Source organism: Pseudorasbora parva, chromosome 4 (genome assembly GCF_024679245.1).
Source record: "Pseudorasbora parva isolate DD20220531a chromosome 4, ASM2467924v1, whole genome shotgun sequence".
In the NCBI taxonomy this organism is placed as follows: Eukaryota; Metazoa; Chordata; class Actinopteri; order Cypriniformes; family Gobionidae; genus Pseudorasbora; species Pseudorasbora parva.
In genome coordinates, this window is record NC_090175.1 from 52851376 (window position 1) to 52871107 (window position 19732).

At 40.1% G+C, this 19732-nt stretch overlaps 1 long non-coding RNA gene across 1 annotated transcript; it reads right to left on the bottom strand.

Annotated features, from left to right (window-relative positions):
* Positions 1-1808: 1808 nt before the first annotated feature.
* Positions 1809-3800, bottom strand: LOC137074162 (uncharacterized). The gene is made up of 3 exons (XR_010904929.1): positions 3691-3800; positions 3111-3203; positions 1809-2576 (listed from the first exon to the last, which is right to left on the bottom strand). It is a non-coding gene; the product is annotated as an uncharacterized lncRNA (long non-coding RNA).
* Between the last annotated feature and the right edge of the window lie 15932 nt (positions 3801-19732).

Here is a 19732-nt window from a genome sequence, read left to right on the forward strand (position 1 = left end):
ATCCTCCAATAAAGTGTTGAGTGATAAAGTATGGTGAGTATTGTGTATGGTGTTTGGTACAGTAAATACACATTCAACCAGTTTATTTAGGTTATCTTATTAATTACCAAGAATATTTTACTTGAGAAGTAAACATTTTTTATCTGGTTATATTATATTTGGTACAATGCTCCAAAAAGTTGTATATACTTGCATGCTGTGACAAGTATGTCAGTTTTCAGTGAAATAAAGGGAAGGATTACAAACACTTCAAGCTTAACTGAAGATGATCCATGTTGATCATTCTGGTACATCTACTACTGCAATAAGAATTAAAGCATGCACATTTTCGATGCCAGGTACGTGAAGAGGGTGTAGATGAAATTGTGACAATGTCTCTTGTTATTTTACTTAATGGTGCATTGTCCTATATTTAATAGTAATAATGAAGTGTAAATAATATAAATAGTTTTTGTTTACTCTGGAAAGTGGATAATGGCAAGTTGTTGCAGGTTCATCCATTATATTTATTAGTGTTTATCCATAAAAGAAAAGAAAACTTAATAATTATTATTTTAAAACATTTCTTTCAAATATTTCTGTATTTCATCAGATGGTCTTACAATATCAAAACCTGTACACAAGCATGACGTTAGAATAGAAAAGACAAAATACTCTGATATTTAAATGTGACTCAAAGTTTGTTGTACGTGATGAGGAGAATAGATCTGTGTATGTTGTACTGCCCTTACACCTCCAGGGACCCAGTAGTGGCCCCTGGAAGAGCAAAAAAAAAGCATATTTCAAATGGCTTTAACTCAAAGTCTGGTTAGCGTATCACAGAGAAAATTGGCAGGACAACTGCATATGCAATGTTTACTAAAAAATGTTGGCCACAGTTTTCAGACATATATGGAAAGCTGCCATAAAGGTTTATTTAAAAGTGCTCACAGTAAAATATACAATTTCAGCTTGGCCCTCATATATGTCATAAAGGTTTACACAATGAACATATTTTAATATCCAGTTGTCCATTAAATATGTAATTTACTTAACATTTATTGTTTCATTATGAAACCTTTTAAACTACATTACCCATATATCTGTCATTGTATCAATGCAATGGGAAACATGGCGCTGTAGTTCATAGAAGTGTGCTGAAATGCTTAGGGTTAGGGTTGGGTTCTCAGTAAAGGAGTCATTTCTCACAACATAGCGACACTTTGTAGTTAGCTTAACGTATAACTGACGTAATAATAACACCAAAACATACTTTGTAAAATGAAACGCCGTTTTATATGGTTAAAACAGATAGTCCAATCACAGCGCGTTCTGCGATAAAGTCACAGCCAATGACAACCCAGCTGAACAGAGGCGTCACACTTCCTTGTCCATTTATGGTAAATTATATCACATCTCATCCGGTTCAACTGAAGGGGTAGATTCCTTAAATATTTAATATTTAGGCTGCTAAATATTTATTTATTCTAATTAAATAATAAAACTCACATTTTAAAACGAAAGTCTTCTTTGTGTGGTTAAACTGATGCATAATAAATATATTTGAAAGAGAAACCTTTTTCTATGCAATGGTCTACAAGCATAAACTTCTTTAAGCCATCCTTTACAATCTGAACTCTTGGAATTAAAACAAATATAACAAAAGCACAATGAATGCACACAATTTTGTAAGCATATTCCAATATTTAATGTCAAACAGTTTAAATACAAATGTAGTGCCCATATATATATATATATATATATATATATATATATAGGCAAAAAAATAACATTTTACATTCTAAACTTTAATACTATATATTTGCGATTATTGTTCACTTTTATTGTAACTAAATTAAATGCCAATTAAAATAGTTGATGATTATTGTAAATGTTAACCATTTTCAGTAAGAAAATACTTCTATAAAGTACATTCATGTTACAGTTACATTAACAAGGTAGTGATATAATGATAGTGAAATAATGATAGAGGTAGTTATGGTGGACATGTACTTTAGTGACCATTGTAATAAAAGTTTTAATGAATAATTATTGATTTCAAAAGGTATTAACTCTCACTATCTTCATTTGTTCAAACAAACAACAAATGCAGAAATATACATTGGACTATGGCATCATGAAGTCAATGCATGACTAGAACTAGTGGATGGCAATAGATATGTCCTTCACTAAAACTCCTGATGATAAAGGCATAGGCAGACATCAAGAACAGTTTATGAATATTGGTTCTGCATATATCAAAGAGATCATAAGACTCTACAGACTCCACGTGAAGACTTTGAGACACTGTGACAGAGCAAAGGGTGCACTTCACTGGACATGTCCCATGTATGCCCAAACAACAACACCCAAAAACACTTATGAAGTGGACACCACCAGGAGGACGCACGAGACAGGGAAAACCAAGGAAGATATGAGACAGATGTTTCACGAAGACCTCAATGCCGGTGTTCCATGAGAAGATGTGAAAACGTGGCCACAGATCGAATATGTTGGAGGACACATGTTGCCCAATGTGCCCAGGACAGGACATGATGATGATGTTGTCAGTTTATACATAACTGTAGGATTTATTTCTGTAAAAAACGTTGCATAATTAAATGTTAAATACATTTATTTAGTAAGTTCACAGATATGTGTGCATTCCCATTATTAAAAGTATATAATAGCAAGCTATATCATATGAATTTGTTTGAAAATGTAGATAACTCACTTGATTTTGTGATCACATAAATTATTTACATGCAAACGGGACGTTATAAACATTGCAACTGATCTGATTAAGAAAAAATAATCGAATATCTGATGTCATGTGACCGAAGTGGCTTTTTGAGGCTTTTGCATCTGAACTCATCATATACAAATACAGCTCTGGAAAAAAAAATCAAGAGACCACTTAACATTTAGAAATCCATGTTAAGTGGTCTCTTAATTTTTTTCAGAGCTATATGTACGAGAATCATACGAATTTGACAACTTGTTAAATCTTGTGAATTATTAAGACTTTGGGAATATGTTCTTACTGATTGAGCTATAGGATTTGTAAGAATAAGTAACAACAAATGCTAAATAAAATGTTTGATAAAGGGTTCAAACCAACTCATACATACCATTACAAATATTTGCTGTTGCAGCTTTCGGTTTTCTCCGTTACTTCTCCACAAACAAGAATGGGTTGACTGAGTCCGAGAGGCTCTTTTGGTCTTTTCAGGTAAAAAAAAAAAAAAATAGAAAGAGAGAAAAAAGTCATAATATATAATATATAGCATTATAAAGTATACTATTTAAATAACAATATTTGGATTTTACATTAAAATGCATTTAAAGCATGGTAATTGTTGTGGCTACTGTTTATTTACAACAAATATCACATTAAAACTACCAATACTGTGGTAAACGCATGGCAAGTGTTGTTTTATTTTATTTTATTGTGCTTCTACTACAAATGCCACGTTGGAACTACACTAGTAATTATTATTAAATATTAACAACTGTTTAAAGGTCTATAGCACGTCACGTGACAGTGTTAAATTACCCTATTATCAAGGTGTGTTTATTTAGAAAGGAAAGAAATGCAAAGCCTCAGTGGAGATGATGACAGATACAATGCAGTGACTGAACATGATCGATAACGACAAGCAGAAAATACTTTATATCAAATATTAGGACATAATATGTATGACTACTCACCAACATGTGGCACACGTGATCTGATGCCAAACATCGCGATGTGTTCTGAATGAGACTTCTTCAGCGCGATTTCATACCGATAGAATTGCCGTCTAATGTTGACGCCAAAGGTTTCCCACTGAAACAATTGGGTTCCCAGTTCGTCCATCGCGTGACGCCGAGGGGTCTACCTGTGGCGTCTTCAGTGTGACGCACGGGCGCGGGCCGCGCGCCGCGCGCCGCGGATAGAGACGGTGATTGCTTTTGGGTCTTTTCTTCGCACAATTCAATCGTTTGGCCTCGGAATAGTTGGACTTTTTCAATAAAGTGTGCCTGTTGTCTGTTACAGCCTGTGTTTTATATCATATAATACGCAAATGGGTAGGTTTAGGGCGGGGTGGGGTTTGACTACTGTTTCAAACGTGTATCATAGCGTAAATAAATGTAAATACAATTGTGCTGGCTGATTAAATTGAGAATCACACTCCAACATGTCATAATGGAAAAATTATAACCCAATAAATTCCATCATGACGATAACATGCACATGCCCAACACGTCTGTTTATGACGTCCTAGGTTTCTCATTGAAATCAGTGGATTACCCAGTACGTCGAAAAATGGCGATTTAGGGGTACCCTGTGCGTCAACAGCTGACGTCAGGGTCCCTTGACCGTTCGGCAACATTTGACGAGTAGGGGTGAGACTGTGTTGAGTGAGGCCAGTAGGGAGTTTTCACACTAGCAGAATATGTGGGAAAGAGCTGCTATAGTTTGAGAACAATGTAATGCAATACAGGTGGTAGCTCATTCTGAGGGGCATTTTGAGCCCCTCAGAATTTGCTGCCTCTCCATATAGACCATTTTATCAAGCCAGAATGCATCTGTTCTACTCTAGCGTCCCATGGCCAAAGCCTGGCTCTCCACCGAAACCTAGCGGGTTCTAGCCCGGATATAATGTGAACTTGAGAGTATTTTTTCAAACACTCAATTGTTATTAGAGGATGCTTTAGGTAGGCCACTCTTAGTTGTTTACACACAGGCCTGTATTGCTTTTAAATGAAAGTGAGACCTTGTTGGAAAAAAACTCAATTGTTATTGAAAGATTATTTAGTGAGGCCAGTAGGGTGTTTTCACACTAGCAGAATATGTGGGAGAGAGTTGCTATAGTTGGAGTACACTGTAATGCAATACAGGTGGTAGCTCATTCTGAGGGGCATTTTGAACCCCTCAGAATTTGCTGCCTCTCGATATAGACCATTTTATCAAGCCAGAACACTTCTGTTCTACTGTAGCATCCCACGGCCAAAGCCTGTCTCCCCTCCGAAACCTAGCGGGTTCTAGCCTGGATGTAATGTGAACTGGAGAGTTTTTATTTTCAAACACTCAATTGTTATTAGAGGATGCTTTAGGTGGGCCACTCTTAGTTGTTTACTCACAGGCCTGTATTGCAGTTACATGAAAGTGAGACCTTTTTGGAAAAACTCAATTGTTATTGAAAGATTATTTAGTGAGGCCAGTAGGGTGTTTTCACACTAGCAGAATATGTTGGAGAGAGTTGCTATAGTTGGAGTACACTGTAATGCAATACAGGTGGTAGCTCATTCTGAGGGGCATTTTGAGCCCCTCAGAATTTGCTGCCTCTCCATATAGACCATTTTATCAAGCCAGAACACATCTGTTCTACTGTAGCGTCCCATGGCCAAAGGCTGGCTCCCCACTGAAACCTTGCAGGTTCTAGCCTGGATATAATGTGAACTGGAGAGTGTTTTTTCAAACACTCAATTGTTATTAGACGATGCTTTAGGTAGACCACTCTTAGTTGTTTACTCACAGGCCTGTTTTGCTTTTACATGAAAGTGAGACCTTTTTGGAAAAAACTAAATTGTTATTGAAAGATTATTTTATGAGGCCAGTAGGGTGTTTTCACACTAGCAGAATATGTGGGAGAGAGTTGCTATAGTTGGAGTACACTGTAATGCAATACAGGTGGTAGCTCATTCTGAGGAGCATTTTGAGCCCCTCAGATTTTGCTGCCTCTCCATAGTAGGGTGTTTTCACACTAGCAGATTATTTGGGACAGAGTTGCTATAGTTGGAGTACACTGTAATGCAATACAGGTGGTAGCTCATTCTGAGGGGCATTTTGAGCCCCTCAGAATTTGCTGCCTCTCGATATAGACCATTTTATCAAGCTAGAACTCATCTGTTCTACTGTAGCGTCCCTTTGCCTAAGGCTGGCTCCCCATCGAAACCTAGCGGGTTCTAGCCCTGATATAATGTGAACTGGAGAGTATTTTTTCAAACTCTCAATTGTTATTAGAGGATGCTTTAGGTAGGCCACTCTTAGTTGTTTACACACAGGCCTGTATTGCTTTTAAATGAAAGTGAGACCTTGTTGGAAAAAAACTCAATTGTTATTGAAAGATTATTTAGTGAGGCCAGTAGGGTGTTTTCACACTAGCAGAATATGTTGGAGAGAGTTGCTATAGTTGGAGTACACTGTAATGCAATACAGTTGGTAGCTCATTCTGAGGAGCATTTTGAGCCTCTCAGATTTTGCTGCCTCTCCATAGTAGGGTGTTTTCACACTAGCAGATTATTTGGAACAGAGTTGCTATAGTTGGAGTACACTGTAATGCAATACAGGTGGTAGCTCATTCTGAGGGGCATTTTGAGCCCCTCAGAATGTGCTGCCTCTACATATAGACCATTTTATCAAGCCAGAACACATCTGTTCTACTATAGCGTCCCATGGCCAAAGCCTGACTCCCCACCGAAACCTAGTGGGTTCTAGCCTGGATGTAATGGGAACTGGAGAGTATTTTTTCAAAACTCAATTGTTATTAGAGGATGCTTTAGGTAGGCCACTCTTAGTTGTTTACTCACAGGCCTGTATTGCAGTTACATGAAAGTGAGACATTTTTGGAAAAAAAATCAATTTTGGTTTTGAAAGCTTATTTAGTGAGGCCAGTAGGGTGTTTTCACACTAGCAGAATATGTGGGAGAGAGTTGCTATAGTTGGAGTACACTGTAATGCAATACAGGTGGTAGCTCATTCTGAGGGGCATTTTGCACCCCTCATAATTTGCTGCCTCTCGATATAGACCATTTTATCAAGCCAGAACACTTCTGTTCTACTGTAGCATCCCACGGCCAAAGCCTGTCTCCCCTCCGAAACCTAGCGGGTTCTAGCCTGGATGTAATGTGAACTGGATAGTGTTTTATTTTCAAACACTCAATTATTATTAGAGGATGCTTTAGGTAGACCACTCTTAGTTGTTTACTCACAGGCCTGCATTGCAGTTACATGAAAGTGAGACCAATTGTTATTGAAAGATTATTTAGTGAGGCCAGTAGGGTGTTTTCACACTAGCAGAATATGTTGGAGAGAGTTGCTATAGTTGGAGTACACTGTAATGCAATACAGGTGGTAGCTCATTCTGAGGGGCATTTTGAGCCTCTCAGAATTTGCTGCCTCTCCATATAGACCATTTTATCAAGCCAGAACGCATCTGTTCTACTTTAGCGTCCCTTGGCCAAAGTCTGGCTCCCCATCAAAACCTAGCGGGTTCTAGCCTGGATATAATGTGAACTGGAGAGTATTTTTTCAAACACTCAATTGTTATTTAGCCTGGATATAATGTGAACTGGAGAGTATTTTTTCAAACACTCAATTGTTATTAGAGGATGCTTTAGGTAGGCCACTCTTAGTTGTTTACACACAGGCCTGTATTGCTTTTAAAGGAAATTGAGACCTTGTTGGAAAAAAACTCAATTGTTATTGAAAGATTATTTAGTGAGGCCAGTAGAGTGTTTTCACACAAGCAGAATATGTAGGAGAGAGTTGCTATAGTTGGAGTACACTGTAATGCAATACAGTTGGTAGCTCATTCTGAGGAGCATTTTGAGCCCCTCAGATTTTGCTGCCTCTCCATAGTAGGGTGTTTTCACACTAGCAGATTATTTGGGACAGAGTTGCTAAAGTTGGAGTACACTGTAATGCAATACAGGTGGTAGCTCATTCTGAGGGGCATTTTGAGCCCCTCAGAATTTGCTGCCTCTACATATAGACCATTTTATCAAGCCAGAACAAATCTGTTCTACTGTAGCGTCCCATGGCCAAAGCCTGGCTCCCCACCGAAACCTAGCGGGTTCTAGCCTGGATGTAATGTTAACTCGAGAGTTTTTTCAAACACTCATTTGTTATTAGAGGATGCTTTAGGTAGACCACTCTTAGTTGTTTACTCACGGGCCTGTATTGCAGTTACATGAAAGTGAGACATTTTTGAAAAAAAACCCTCAAATGTTATTGAAAGATTATTTAGTGAGGCCAGTAGGGTGTTTTCACACTAGCAGAATATGTGGGAGAGAGTTTCTATAGTCGGAGTACACTGTAATGCAATACAGGTGGTAGCTCATTCTGAGGGGCATTTTGAGCCCCTCAGAATTTGCTGCCTCTCGATATAGACCATTTTATCAAGCTAGCACTCATCTGTTCTTCTGTAGCGTCCCTTTGCCAAAGGCTGGCTCCCCCTCGAAACCTAGCAGGTTCTAGCCTGGATGTAATGTGAACACGAGATTTTTTTCAAACACTCATTTGTTATTAGATGATGCTTTAGGTAGGCCACTCTTAGTTGTTTACTCACAGGCCTGTATTGCAGTTACATGAAAGTGAGACCTTTTTGGAAAAAAACTCAATTGTTATTGAAAGATTATTTAGTGAGGCCAGAAGGGAGTTTTCACACTAGCAGAATATGTGGGAGAGAGTTGCTATAGTTGGAGAACACTGTAATGCAATACAGGTGGTAGCTCATTCTGAGGGGCATTGTGAGCCCCTCAGAATTTGCTGCCTCTCCATATAGACCATTTTATCAAGCCATAATGCATCTGTTCTACTCTAGCGTCCCATGGCCAAAGCCTGGCTCCCCACCGAAACCTAGCGGGTTCTAGCCTGGCTGTAATGGGAACTGGAGAGTATTTTTTCAAACACTCAATTGTTATTAGAGGATGCTTTAGGTAGGCCACTCTTAGTTGTTTACTCACAGGCCTGTATTGCAGTTACATGAAAGTGAGACATTTTTGGAAAAAAATCAATTTTGGTTTTGAAAGATTATTTAGTGAGGCCAGTAGGCTGTTTTCACACTAGCAGAATATGTGGGAGAGAGTTGCTATAGTTGGAGTACACTGTAATGCAATACAGGTGGAATCTCATTCTGAGGGGCATTTTGCACCCCTCATAATTTGCTGCCTCTCGATATAGACCATTTTATCAAGCCAGAACACTTCTGTTCTACTGTAGCATCCCACGGCCAAAGCCTGTCTCCCCTCCGAAACCTAGCGGGTTCTAGCCTGGATGTAATGTGAACTGGAGAGTGTTTTATTTTCAAACACTCAATTGTTATTAGAGGATGCTTTAGGTAGGCCACTCTTAGTTGTTTACACACAGGCCTGTATTGCTTTTAAATGAAATTGAGACCTTGTTGGAAAAAAACTCAATTGTTATTGAAAGATTATTTAGTGAGGCCAGTAGGGTGTTTTCACACAAGCAGAATATGTAGGAGAGAGTTGCTATAGTTGGAGTACACTGTAATGCAATACAGTTGGTAGCTCATTCTGAGGAGCATTTTGAGCCCCTCAGATTTTGCTGCCTCTCCATAGTAGGGTGTTTTCACACTAGCAGATTATTTGGGACAGAGTTGCTATAGTTGGAGTACACTGTAATGCAATACAGGTGGTAGCTCATTCTGAGGGGCATTTTGAGCCCCTCAGAATTTGCTGCCTCTACATATAGACCATTTTATCAAGCCAGAACAAATCTGTTCTACTGTAGCGTCCCATGGCCAAAGCCTGGCTCCCCACCGAAACCTAGCGGGTTCTAGCCTGGATGTAATGTTAACTCGAGAGTTTTTTCAAACACTCATTTGTTATTAGAGGATGCTTTAGGTAGACCACTCTTAGTTGTTTACTCACGGGCCTGTATTGCAGTTACATGAAAGTGAGACATTTTTGAAAAAAAAACCTCAAATGTTATTGAAAGATTATTTAGTGAGGCCAGTAGGGTGTTTTCACACTAGCAGAATATGTGGGAGAGAGTTTCTATAGTTGGAGTACACTGTAATGCAATACAGGTGGTAGCTCATTCTGAGGGGCATTTTGAGCCCCTCAGAATTTGCTGCCTCTCGATATAGACCATTTTATCAAGCTAGCACTCATCTGTTCTTCTGTAGCGTCCCTTTGCCAAAGGCTGGCTCCCCCTCGAAACCTAGCAGGTTCTAGCCTGGATGTAATGTGAACACGAGATTTTTTTCAAACACTCATTTGTTATTAGATGATGCTTTAGGTAGGCCACTCTTAGTTGTTTACTCACAGGCCTGTATTGCAGTTACATGAAAGTGAGACCTTTTTGGAAAAAAACTCAATTGTTATTGAAAGATTATTTAGTGAGGCCAGAAGGGAGTTTTCACACTAGCAGAATATGTGGGAGAGAGTTGCTATAGTTGGAGAACACTGTAATGCAATACAGGTGGTAGCTCATTCTGAGGGGCATTGTGAGCCCCTCAGAATTTGCTGCCTCTCCATATAGACCATTTTATCAAGCCATAATGCATCTGTTCTACTCTAGCGTCCCATGGCCAAAGCCTGGCTCCCCACCGAAACCTAGCGGGTTCTAGCCTGGCTGTAATGGGAACTGGAGAGTATTTTTTCAAACACTCAATTGTTATTAGAGGATGCTTTAGGTAGGCCACTCTTAGTTGTTTACTCACAGGCCTGTATTGCAGTTACATGAAAGTGAGACATTTTTGGAAAAAAATCAATTTTGGTTTTGAAAGATTATTTAGTGAGGCCAGTAGGCTGTTTTCACACTAGCAGAATATGTGGGAGAGAGTTGCTATAGTTGGAGTACACTGTAATGCAATACAGGTGGAATCTCATTCTGAGGGGCATTTTGCACCCCTCATAATTTGCTGCCTCTCGATATAGACCATTTTATCAAGCCAGAACACTTCTGTTCTACTGTAGCATCCCACGGCCAAAGCCTGTCTCCCCTCCGAAACCTAGCGGGTTCTAGCCTGGATGTAATGTGAACTGGAGAGTGTTTTATTTTCAAACACTCAATTGTTATTAGAGGATGCTTTAGGTAGGCCACTCTTAGTTGTTTACACACAGGCCTGTATTGCTTTTAAATGAAATTGAGACCTTGTTGGAAAAAAACTCAATTGTTATTGAAAGATTATTTAGTGAGGCCAGTAGGGTGTTTTCACACAAGCAGAATATGTAGGAGAGAGTTGCTATAGTTGGAGTACACTGTAATGCAATACAGTTGGTAGCTCATTCTGAGGAGCATTTTGAGCCCCTCAGATTTTGCTGCCTCTCCATAGTAGGGTGTTTTCACACTAGCAGATTATTTGGGACAGAGTTGCTATAGTTGGAGTACACTGTAATGCAATACAGGTGGTAGCTCATTCTGAGGGGCATTTTGAGCCCCTCAGAATTTGCTGCCTCTACATATAGACCATTTTATCAAGCCAGAACAAATCTGTTCTACTGTAGCGTCCCATGGCCAAAGCCTGGCTCCCCACCGAAACCTAGCGGGTTCTAGCCTGGATGTAATGTTAACTCGAGAGTTTTTTCAAACACTCATTTGTTATTAGAGGATGCTTTAGGTAGACCACTCTTAGTTGTTTACTCACGGGCCTGTATTGCAGTTACATGAAAGTGAGACATTTTTGAAAAAAAAACCTCACATGTTATTGAAAGATTATTTAGTGAGGCCAGTAGGGTGTTTTCACACTAGCAGAATATGTGGGAGAGAGTTTCTATAGTTGGAGTACACTGTAATGCAATACAGGTGGTAGCTCATTCTGAGGGGCATTTTGAGCCCCTCAGAATTTGCTGCCTCTCGATATAGACCATTTTATCAAGCTAGCACTCATCTGTTCTTCTGTAGCGTCCCTTTGCCAAAGGCTGGCTCCCCCTCGAAACCTAGCAGGTTCTAGCCTGGATGTAATGTGAACACGAGATTTTTTTCAAACACTCATTTGTTATTAGATGATGCTTTAGGTAGGCCACTCTTAGTTGTTTACTCACAGGCCTGTATTGCAGTTACATGAAAGTGAGACCTTTTTGGAAAAAAACTCAATTGTTATTGAAAGATTATTTAGTGAGGCCAGAAGGGAGTTTTCACACTAGCAGAATATGTGGGAGAGAGTTGCTATAGTTGGAGAACACTGTAATGCAATACAGGTGGTAGCTCATTCTGAGGGGCATTGTGAGCCCCTCAGAATTTGCTGCCTCTCCATATAGACCATTTTATCAAGCCATAATGCATCTGTTCTACTCTAGCGTCCCATGGCCAAAGCCTGGCTCCCCACCGAAACCTAGCGGGTTCTAGCCTGGCTGTAATGGGAACTGGAGAGTATTTTTTCAAACACTCAATTGTTATTAGAGGATGCTTTAGGTAGGCCACTCTTAGTTGTTTACTCACAGGCCTGTATTGCAGTTACATGAAAGTGAGACATTTTTGGAAAAAAATCTATTTTGGTTTTGAAAGATTATTTAGTGAGGCCAGTAGGCTGTTTTCACACTAGCAGAATATGTGGGAGAGAGTTGCTATAGTTGGAGTACACTGTAATGCAATACAGGTGGAATCTCATTCTGAGGGGCATTTTGCACCCCTCATAATTTGCTGCCTCTCGATATAGACCATTTTATCAAGCCAGAACACTTCTGTTCTACTGTAGCATCCCACGGCCAAAGCCTGTCTCCCCTCCGAAACCTAGCGGGTTCTAGCCTGGATGTAATGTGAACTGGAGAGTGTTTTATTTTCAAACACTCAATTGTTATTAGAGGATGCTTTAGGTAGGCCAATCTTAGTTCTTTACTCACAGGCCTGTATTGCAGTTACATGAAAGTGAGACCTTTTTGGAAAAACTTCAATTATTATTGAAAGATTATTTAGTGAGGCCAGTAGGGTGTTTTCACACTAACAGAATATGTTGGAGAGAGTTGCTATAGTTGGAGTACACTGTAATGCAATACAGGTGGTAGCTCATTCTGAGGGGCATTTTGAGCCCCTCAGAATTTGCTGCCTCTCCATATAGACCATTTTATCAAGATAGAACACATCTGTTCTACTGTAGCATCCCATGGACAAACCCTGGCTACCCACCTAAACCTAGAGGGTTCTAGCCTGGATGTAATGGGAACTGGAGAGAATTTTTTCAAACACTCAATTGTTATTAGAGGATGCTTTCGGTAGACCACTCTTAGTTGTTTTCTCAAAGGCCTGCATTGCAGTTACATAAAAGTGAGACCAATTGTTATTGAAAGATTATTTAGTGAGGCCAGTAGGGTGTTTTCACACTAGCAGAATATGTTGGAGAGAGTTGCTATAGTTGGAGTACACTGTAATGCAATACAGGTGGTAGCTCATTCTGAGGGGCATTTTGAGCCCCTCAGAATTTGCTGCCTCTCCATATAGACCATTTTATCAAGCCAGAACGCATCTGTTCTACTTTAGCATCCCATGGCCAAAGTCTGGCTCCCCATCGAAACCTAGCGGGTTCTAGCCTGGATATAATGTGAACATGAGATTTTTTTCAAACACTCAATTGTTATTAGAGGATGCTTTAGGTAGGCCACTCTTAGTTGTTTACTCACAGGCCTGTATTGCAGTTACATGAAAGTGAGACCTTTTTGGAAAAAAAAAAACTCAATTGTTATTGAAAGATTATTTAGTGAGGCCAGTAGGGAGTTTTCACACTAGCAGAATATGTGGTAAAGAGTTGCTATAGTTGGAGAACACTGTAATGCAATACAGGTGGTAGCTCATTCTGAGGGGCATTTTGAGCCCCTCAGAATTTGCTGCCTCTCCATATAGACCATTTTATCAAGCCAGAACGCATCTGTTCTACTTTAGCATCCCATGGCCAAAGTCTGGCTCCCCATCGAAACCTAGCGGGTTCTAGCCTGGATGTAATGTGAACACGAAATTTTTTTCAAACACTCAATTGTTAATAGAGGATGCTTTAGGTAGGCCACTCTTAGTTGTTTACTCACAGGCCTGTATTGCAGTTACATGAAAGTGAGACCTTTTTGAAAAAAAAAAACTCAATTGTTATTGAAAGATTATTTAGTGAGGCCAGTAGGGAGTTTTCACACTAGCAGAATATGTGGTAAAGAGTTGCTATAGTTGGAGAACACTGTAATGCAGTACAGGTGGTAGCTCATTCTGAGGGGCATTTTGAGCCCCTCAGAATTTGCTGCCTCTCCATATAGACCATTTTATCAAGCCAGAATGCATCTGTTCTACTCTAGCGTCCCATGGCCAAAGCCTGAATCTCCACCGAAACCTGGCGGGTTCTAGCCTGGATATAATGTGAACTGGAGAGTATTTTTTCAAACTCTCAATTGTTATTAGAGGATGCTTTAGGTAGGCCACTCTTAGTTGTTTACACACAGGCCTGTATTGCAGTTACATGAAAGTGAGACATTTTTGGAAAAAAATCAATTTTGGTTTTGAAAGCTTATTTAGTGAGGCCAGTAGGGTGTTTTAACACTAGCAGAATATGTGGGAGAGAGTTGCTATAGTTGGAGTACACTGTAATGCAATACAGGTGGTAGCTCATTCTGAGGGGCATTTTGCACCCCTCAGAATTTGCTGCCTCTCGATATAGACCATTTTATCAAGCCAAAACACTTATGTTCTACTGTAGCATCCCACGGCCAAAGCTTGTCTCCCCCCCGAAACCTAGCGGGTTCTAGCCTGGATATAATGTGAACTGGAGAGTATTTTTTCAAACACTCAATTGTTATCTTGCCTGGATATAATGTGAACTGGAGAGTATTTTTTCAAACACTCAATTGTTATTAGAGGATGCTTTAGGTAGGCCACTCTTAGTTGTTTACACACAGGCCTGTATTGCTTTTAAATGAAATTGAGACCTTGTTGGAAAAAAACTCAATTGTTATTGAAAAATTATTTAGTGAGGCCAGTAGGGTGTTTTCACACTAGCAGAATATGTAGGAGAGAGTTGCTATAGTTGGAGTACACTGTAATGCAATACAGTTGGTAGCTCATTCTGAGGAGCATTTTGAGCCCCTCAGATTTTGCTGCCTCTCCATAGTAGGGTGTTTTCACACTAGCAGATTATTTGGGAGAGAGTCGCTATAGTTGGAGTACACTGTAATGCAATACAGGTGGTAGCTCATTCTGAGGGGCATTTTGAGCCCCTCAGAATTTGCTGCCTCTACATATAGACCATTTTATCAAGCTAGAACAAATCTGTTCTACTGTAGCGTCCCATGGCCAAAGCCTGGCTCCCCACCGAAACCTAGCGGGTTCTAGCCTGGATGTAATGTTAACTCGAGAGTTTTTTCAAACACTCATTTGTTATTAGAGGATGCTTTAGGTAGACCACTCTTAGTTGTTTACTCACGGGCCTGTATTGCAGTTACATGAAAGTGAGACATTTTTGAAAAAAAACCCTCAAATGTTATTGAAAGATTATTTAGTGAGGCCAGTAGGGTGTTTTAACACTAGCAGAATATGTGGGAGAGAGTTTCTATAGTTGGAGTACACTGTAATGCAATACAGGTGGTAGCTCATTCTGAGGGGAATTTTGAGCCCCTCAGAATTTGCTGCCTCTCGATATAGACCATTTTATCAAGCTAGCACTCATCTGTTCTACTGTAGCGTCCCTTTGCCAAAGGCTGGCTCCCCCTCGAAACCTAGCAGGTTCTAGCCTGGATGTAATGTGAACACGAGATTTTTTTCAAACACTCATTTGTTATTAGATGATGCTTTAGGTAGGCCACTCTTAGTTGTTTACTCACAGGCCTGTATTGCAGTTACATGAAAGTGAGACATTTTTGGAAAAAAATCAATTTTGGTTTTGAAAGATTATTTAGTGAGGCCAGTAGGGTGTTTTCACACTAGCAGAATATGTGGGAGAGAGTTGCTATAGTTGGAGTACACTGTAATGCAATACAGTTGGTAGCTCATTCTGAGGAGCATTTTGAGCCCCTCAGATTTTGCTGCCTCTCCATAGTAGGGTGTTTTCACACTAGCAGATTATTTGGGTTGCTATAGTTGCTATAGTTGGAGTACACTGTAATGCAATACAGGTGGTAGCTCATTCTGAGGGGCATTTTGAGCCCCTCAGAATTTGCTGCCTCTACATATAGACAATTTTATCAAGCCAGAACACATCTGTTCTACTATAGCGTCCCATGGCCAAAGCCTGACTCCCCACCGAAACCTAGCGGGTTCTAGCTTGGCTGTAATGGGAACTGGAGAGTATTTTTTCAAACACTCAATTGTTATTAGAGGATGCTTTAGGTAGGCCACTCTTAGTTGTTTACTCACAGGCCTGTATTGCAGTTACATGAAAGTGAGACCTTTTTGGAAAAAAATCAATTTTGGTTTTGAAAGATTATTTAGTGAGGCCAGTAGGGTGTTTTCACACTAGCAGAATATGTGGGAGAGAGTTGCTATAGTTGGAGTACACTGTAATGCAATACAGGTGGTAGCTCCTTCTGAGGGGCATTTGAGCCCCTCAGAATTTGCTGCCTCTCGATATAGACCATTTTATCAAGCTAGAACTCATCTCTTCTACTGTAGCGTCCCTTTGCCAAAGGCTGGCTCCCCCTTGAAACCTAGCAGGTTCTAGCCTGGATGTAATGTGAACTGCAGAGTGTTTTTTCAAACACTCAATTGTTATTAGAGGATGCTTTAGGTAGACCACTCTTAGTTGTTTACTCACAGGCCTGTTTTGCTTTTACATGAAAGTGAGACCTTTTTGGAAAAAACTCAATTGTTATTGAAAGATTATTTAGTGAGGCCAGTAGGGTGTTTTCACACTAGCAGAATATGTTGGAGAGAGTTGCTATAGTTGGAGTACACTGTAATGCAATACAGGTGGTAGCTCATTCTGAGGGGCATTTTGAGCCCCTCAGAATTTGCTGCCTCTCCATATAGACCATTTTATCAAGATAGAACACATCTGTTCTACTGTAGCGTCCCATGGCCAAAGCCTGGCTACCCACCGAAACCTAGCGGGGTTCTAGCCTGGACGTAATGGGAACTGGAGAGTATTTTTTCAAACACTCAATTGTTATTAGAGGATGCTTTAGCTAGGTCACTCTTAGTTGTTTTCTCAAAGGCCTGCATTGCAGTTACATGAAAGTGAGACCAATTGTTATTGAAAGATTATTTAGTGAGGCCAGTAGGGTGTTTTCACACTAGCAGAATATGTGGGAGAGAGTTGCTATAGTTGGAGTACACTGTAATGCAATACAGGTGGTAGCTCATTCTGAGGGGCATTTTGAGCCCCTCAGAATTTGCTGCCTCTCGATATAGACCATTTTATCAAGCTAGAAGTCATCTGTTCTACTGTAGCGTCCCTTTGCCAAAGGCTGGCTCCCCATCGAAACCTAGCGGGTTCTACCCCTCATATAATGTGAACTGGAGAGTGTTTTTTCAAACACTCAATTGTTATTAGAGGATGCTTTAGGTAGGCCACTCTTAGTTGTTTACTCACAGGCCTGTTTTGCTTTTACATGAAAGTGAGACCTTTTTGGAAAAACCTCAAATGTTATTGAAAGATTATTTAGTGAGGCCAGTAGGGTGTTTTCACACTAGCAGAATATGTTGGAGAGAGTTGCTATAGTTGGAGTACACTGTAATGCAATACAGGTGGTAGCTCATTCTGAGGGGCATTTTGAGCCCCTCAGAATTTGCTGCCTCTACATATAGACCATTTTATCAAGCCAGAACACATCTGTTCTACTGTAGCGTCCCATGGCCAAAGCCTGGCTCCCCACCGAAACCTAGCGGGTTCTAGCCTTGATGTAATGTGAACTCGAGAGTGTTTTTTCAAACACTCAATTGTTATTAGAGGATGCTTTAGGTAGACCACTCTTAGTTGTTTACTCACATGCCTGTTTTGCTTTTACATGAAAGTGAGACCTTTTTGGAAAAAACTCAATTGGTATTGAAAGATTATTTAGTAAGGCCAGTAGGGTGTTTTCACACTAGCAGAATATGTGGAAGAGAGTTGCTATAGTTGGAGTACACTGTAATGCAATACAGGTGGTAGCTCATTCTGAGGGGCATTTTGAGCCCCTCAGAATTTGCTGCCTCTCCATATAGACCATTTTATCAAGCCAGAACACATCTGTTCTACTGTAGCGTCCCATGGCCAAAGGCTGGCTCCCCACTGAAAGCTTGCAGGTTCTAGCCTGGATATAATGTGAACTGGAGAGTGTTTTTTCAAACACTCAATTGTTATTAGAGGATGCTTTAGGTAGTCCACTCTTAGTTCTTTACTCACAGGCCTTTATTGCAGTTACATGAAAGTGAGACCTTTTTGGAAAAAAGTTCAATTGTTATTGAAAGATTATTTAGTGAGGCCAGTAGGGTGTTTTCACACTAACAGAATATGTTGGAGAGAGTTGCTATAGTTGGAGTACACTGTAATGCAATACAGGTGGTAGCTCATTCTGAGGAGCATTTTGAGCCCCTCAGAATTTGCTGCCTCTCCATATAGACCATTTTATCAAGATAGAACACATCTGTTCTACTGTAGCATCCCATGGCCAAACCCTGGCTACCCACCGAAACCTAGAGGGTTCTAGCCTGGATGTAATGGGAAATGGAGAGTATTTTTTCAAACACTCAATTGTTATTAGAGGATGCTTTAGCTAGGTCACTCTTAGTTGTTTTCTCAAAGGCCTGCATTGCAGTTACATGAAAGTGAGACCAATTGTTATTGAAAGATTATTTAGTGAGGCCAGTAGGGTGTTTTCACACTAGCAGAATATGTTGGAGAGAGTTGCTATAGTTGGAGTACACTGTAATGCAATACAGGTGGTAGCTCATTCTGAGGGGCATTTTGAGCCCCTCAGAATTTGCTGCCTCTCGATATAGACCATTTTATCAAGCTAGAAGTCATCTGTTCTACTGTAGCGTCCCTTTGCCAAAGGCTGGCTCCCCATCGAAACCTAGCGGGTTCTACCCCTCATAAAATGTGAACTGGAGAGTGTTTTTTCAAACACTCAATTGTTATTAGAGGATGCTTTAGGTAGGCCACTCTTAGTTGTTTACTCACAGGCCTGTTTTGCTTTTACATGAAAGTGAGACCTTTTTGGAAAAACCTCAAATGTTATTGAAAGATTATTTAGTGAGGCCAGTAGGGTGTTTTCACACTAGCAGAATATGTTGGAGAGAGTTGCTATAGTTGGAGTACACTGTAATGCAATACAGGTGGTAGCTCATTCTGAGGGGCATTTTGAGCCCCTCAGAATTTGCTGCCTCTACATATAGACCATTTTATCAAGCCAGAACACATCTGTTCTACTGTAGCGTCCCATGGCCAAAGCCTGGCTCCCCACCGAAACCTAGCGGGTTCTAGCCTTGATGTAATGTGAACTCGAGAGTTTTTTTTCAAACACTCAATTGTTATTAGAGGATGCTTTAGGTAGACCACTCTTAGTTGTTTACTCACATGCCTGTTTTGCTTTTACATGAAAGTGAGACCTTTTTGGAAAAAACTCAATTGGTATTGAAAGATTATTTAGTGAGGCCAGTAGGGTGTTTTCACACTAGCAGAATATGTGGAAGAGAGTTGCTATAGTTGGAGTACACTGTAATGCAATACAGGTGGTAGCTCATTCTGAGGGGCATTTTGAGCCCCTCAGAATTTGCTGCCTCTCCATATAGACCATTTTATCAAGCCAGAACACATCTGTTCTACTGTAGCGTCCCATGGCCAAAGGCTGGCTCCCCACTGAAAGCTTGCAGGTTCTAGCCTGGATATAATGTGAACTGGAGAGTGTTTTTTCAAACACTCAATTGTTATTAGAGGATGCTTTAGGTAGGCCACTCTTAGTTCTTTACTCACAGGCCTGTATTGCAGTTACATGAAAGTGAGACCTTTTTGGAAAAAAGTTCAATTGTTATTGAAAGATTATTTAGTGAGGCCAGTAGGGTGTTTCACACTAACAGAATATGTTGGAGAGAGTTGCTATAGTTGGAGTACACTGTAATGCAATACAGGTGGTA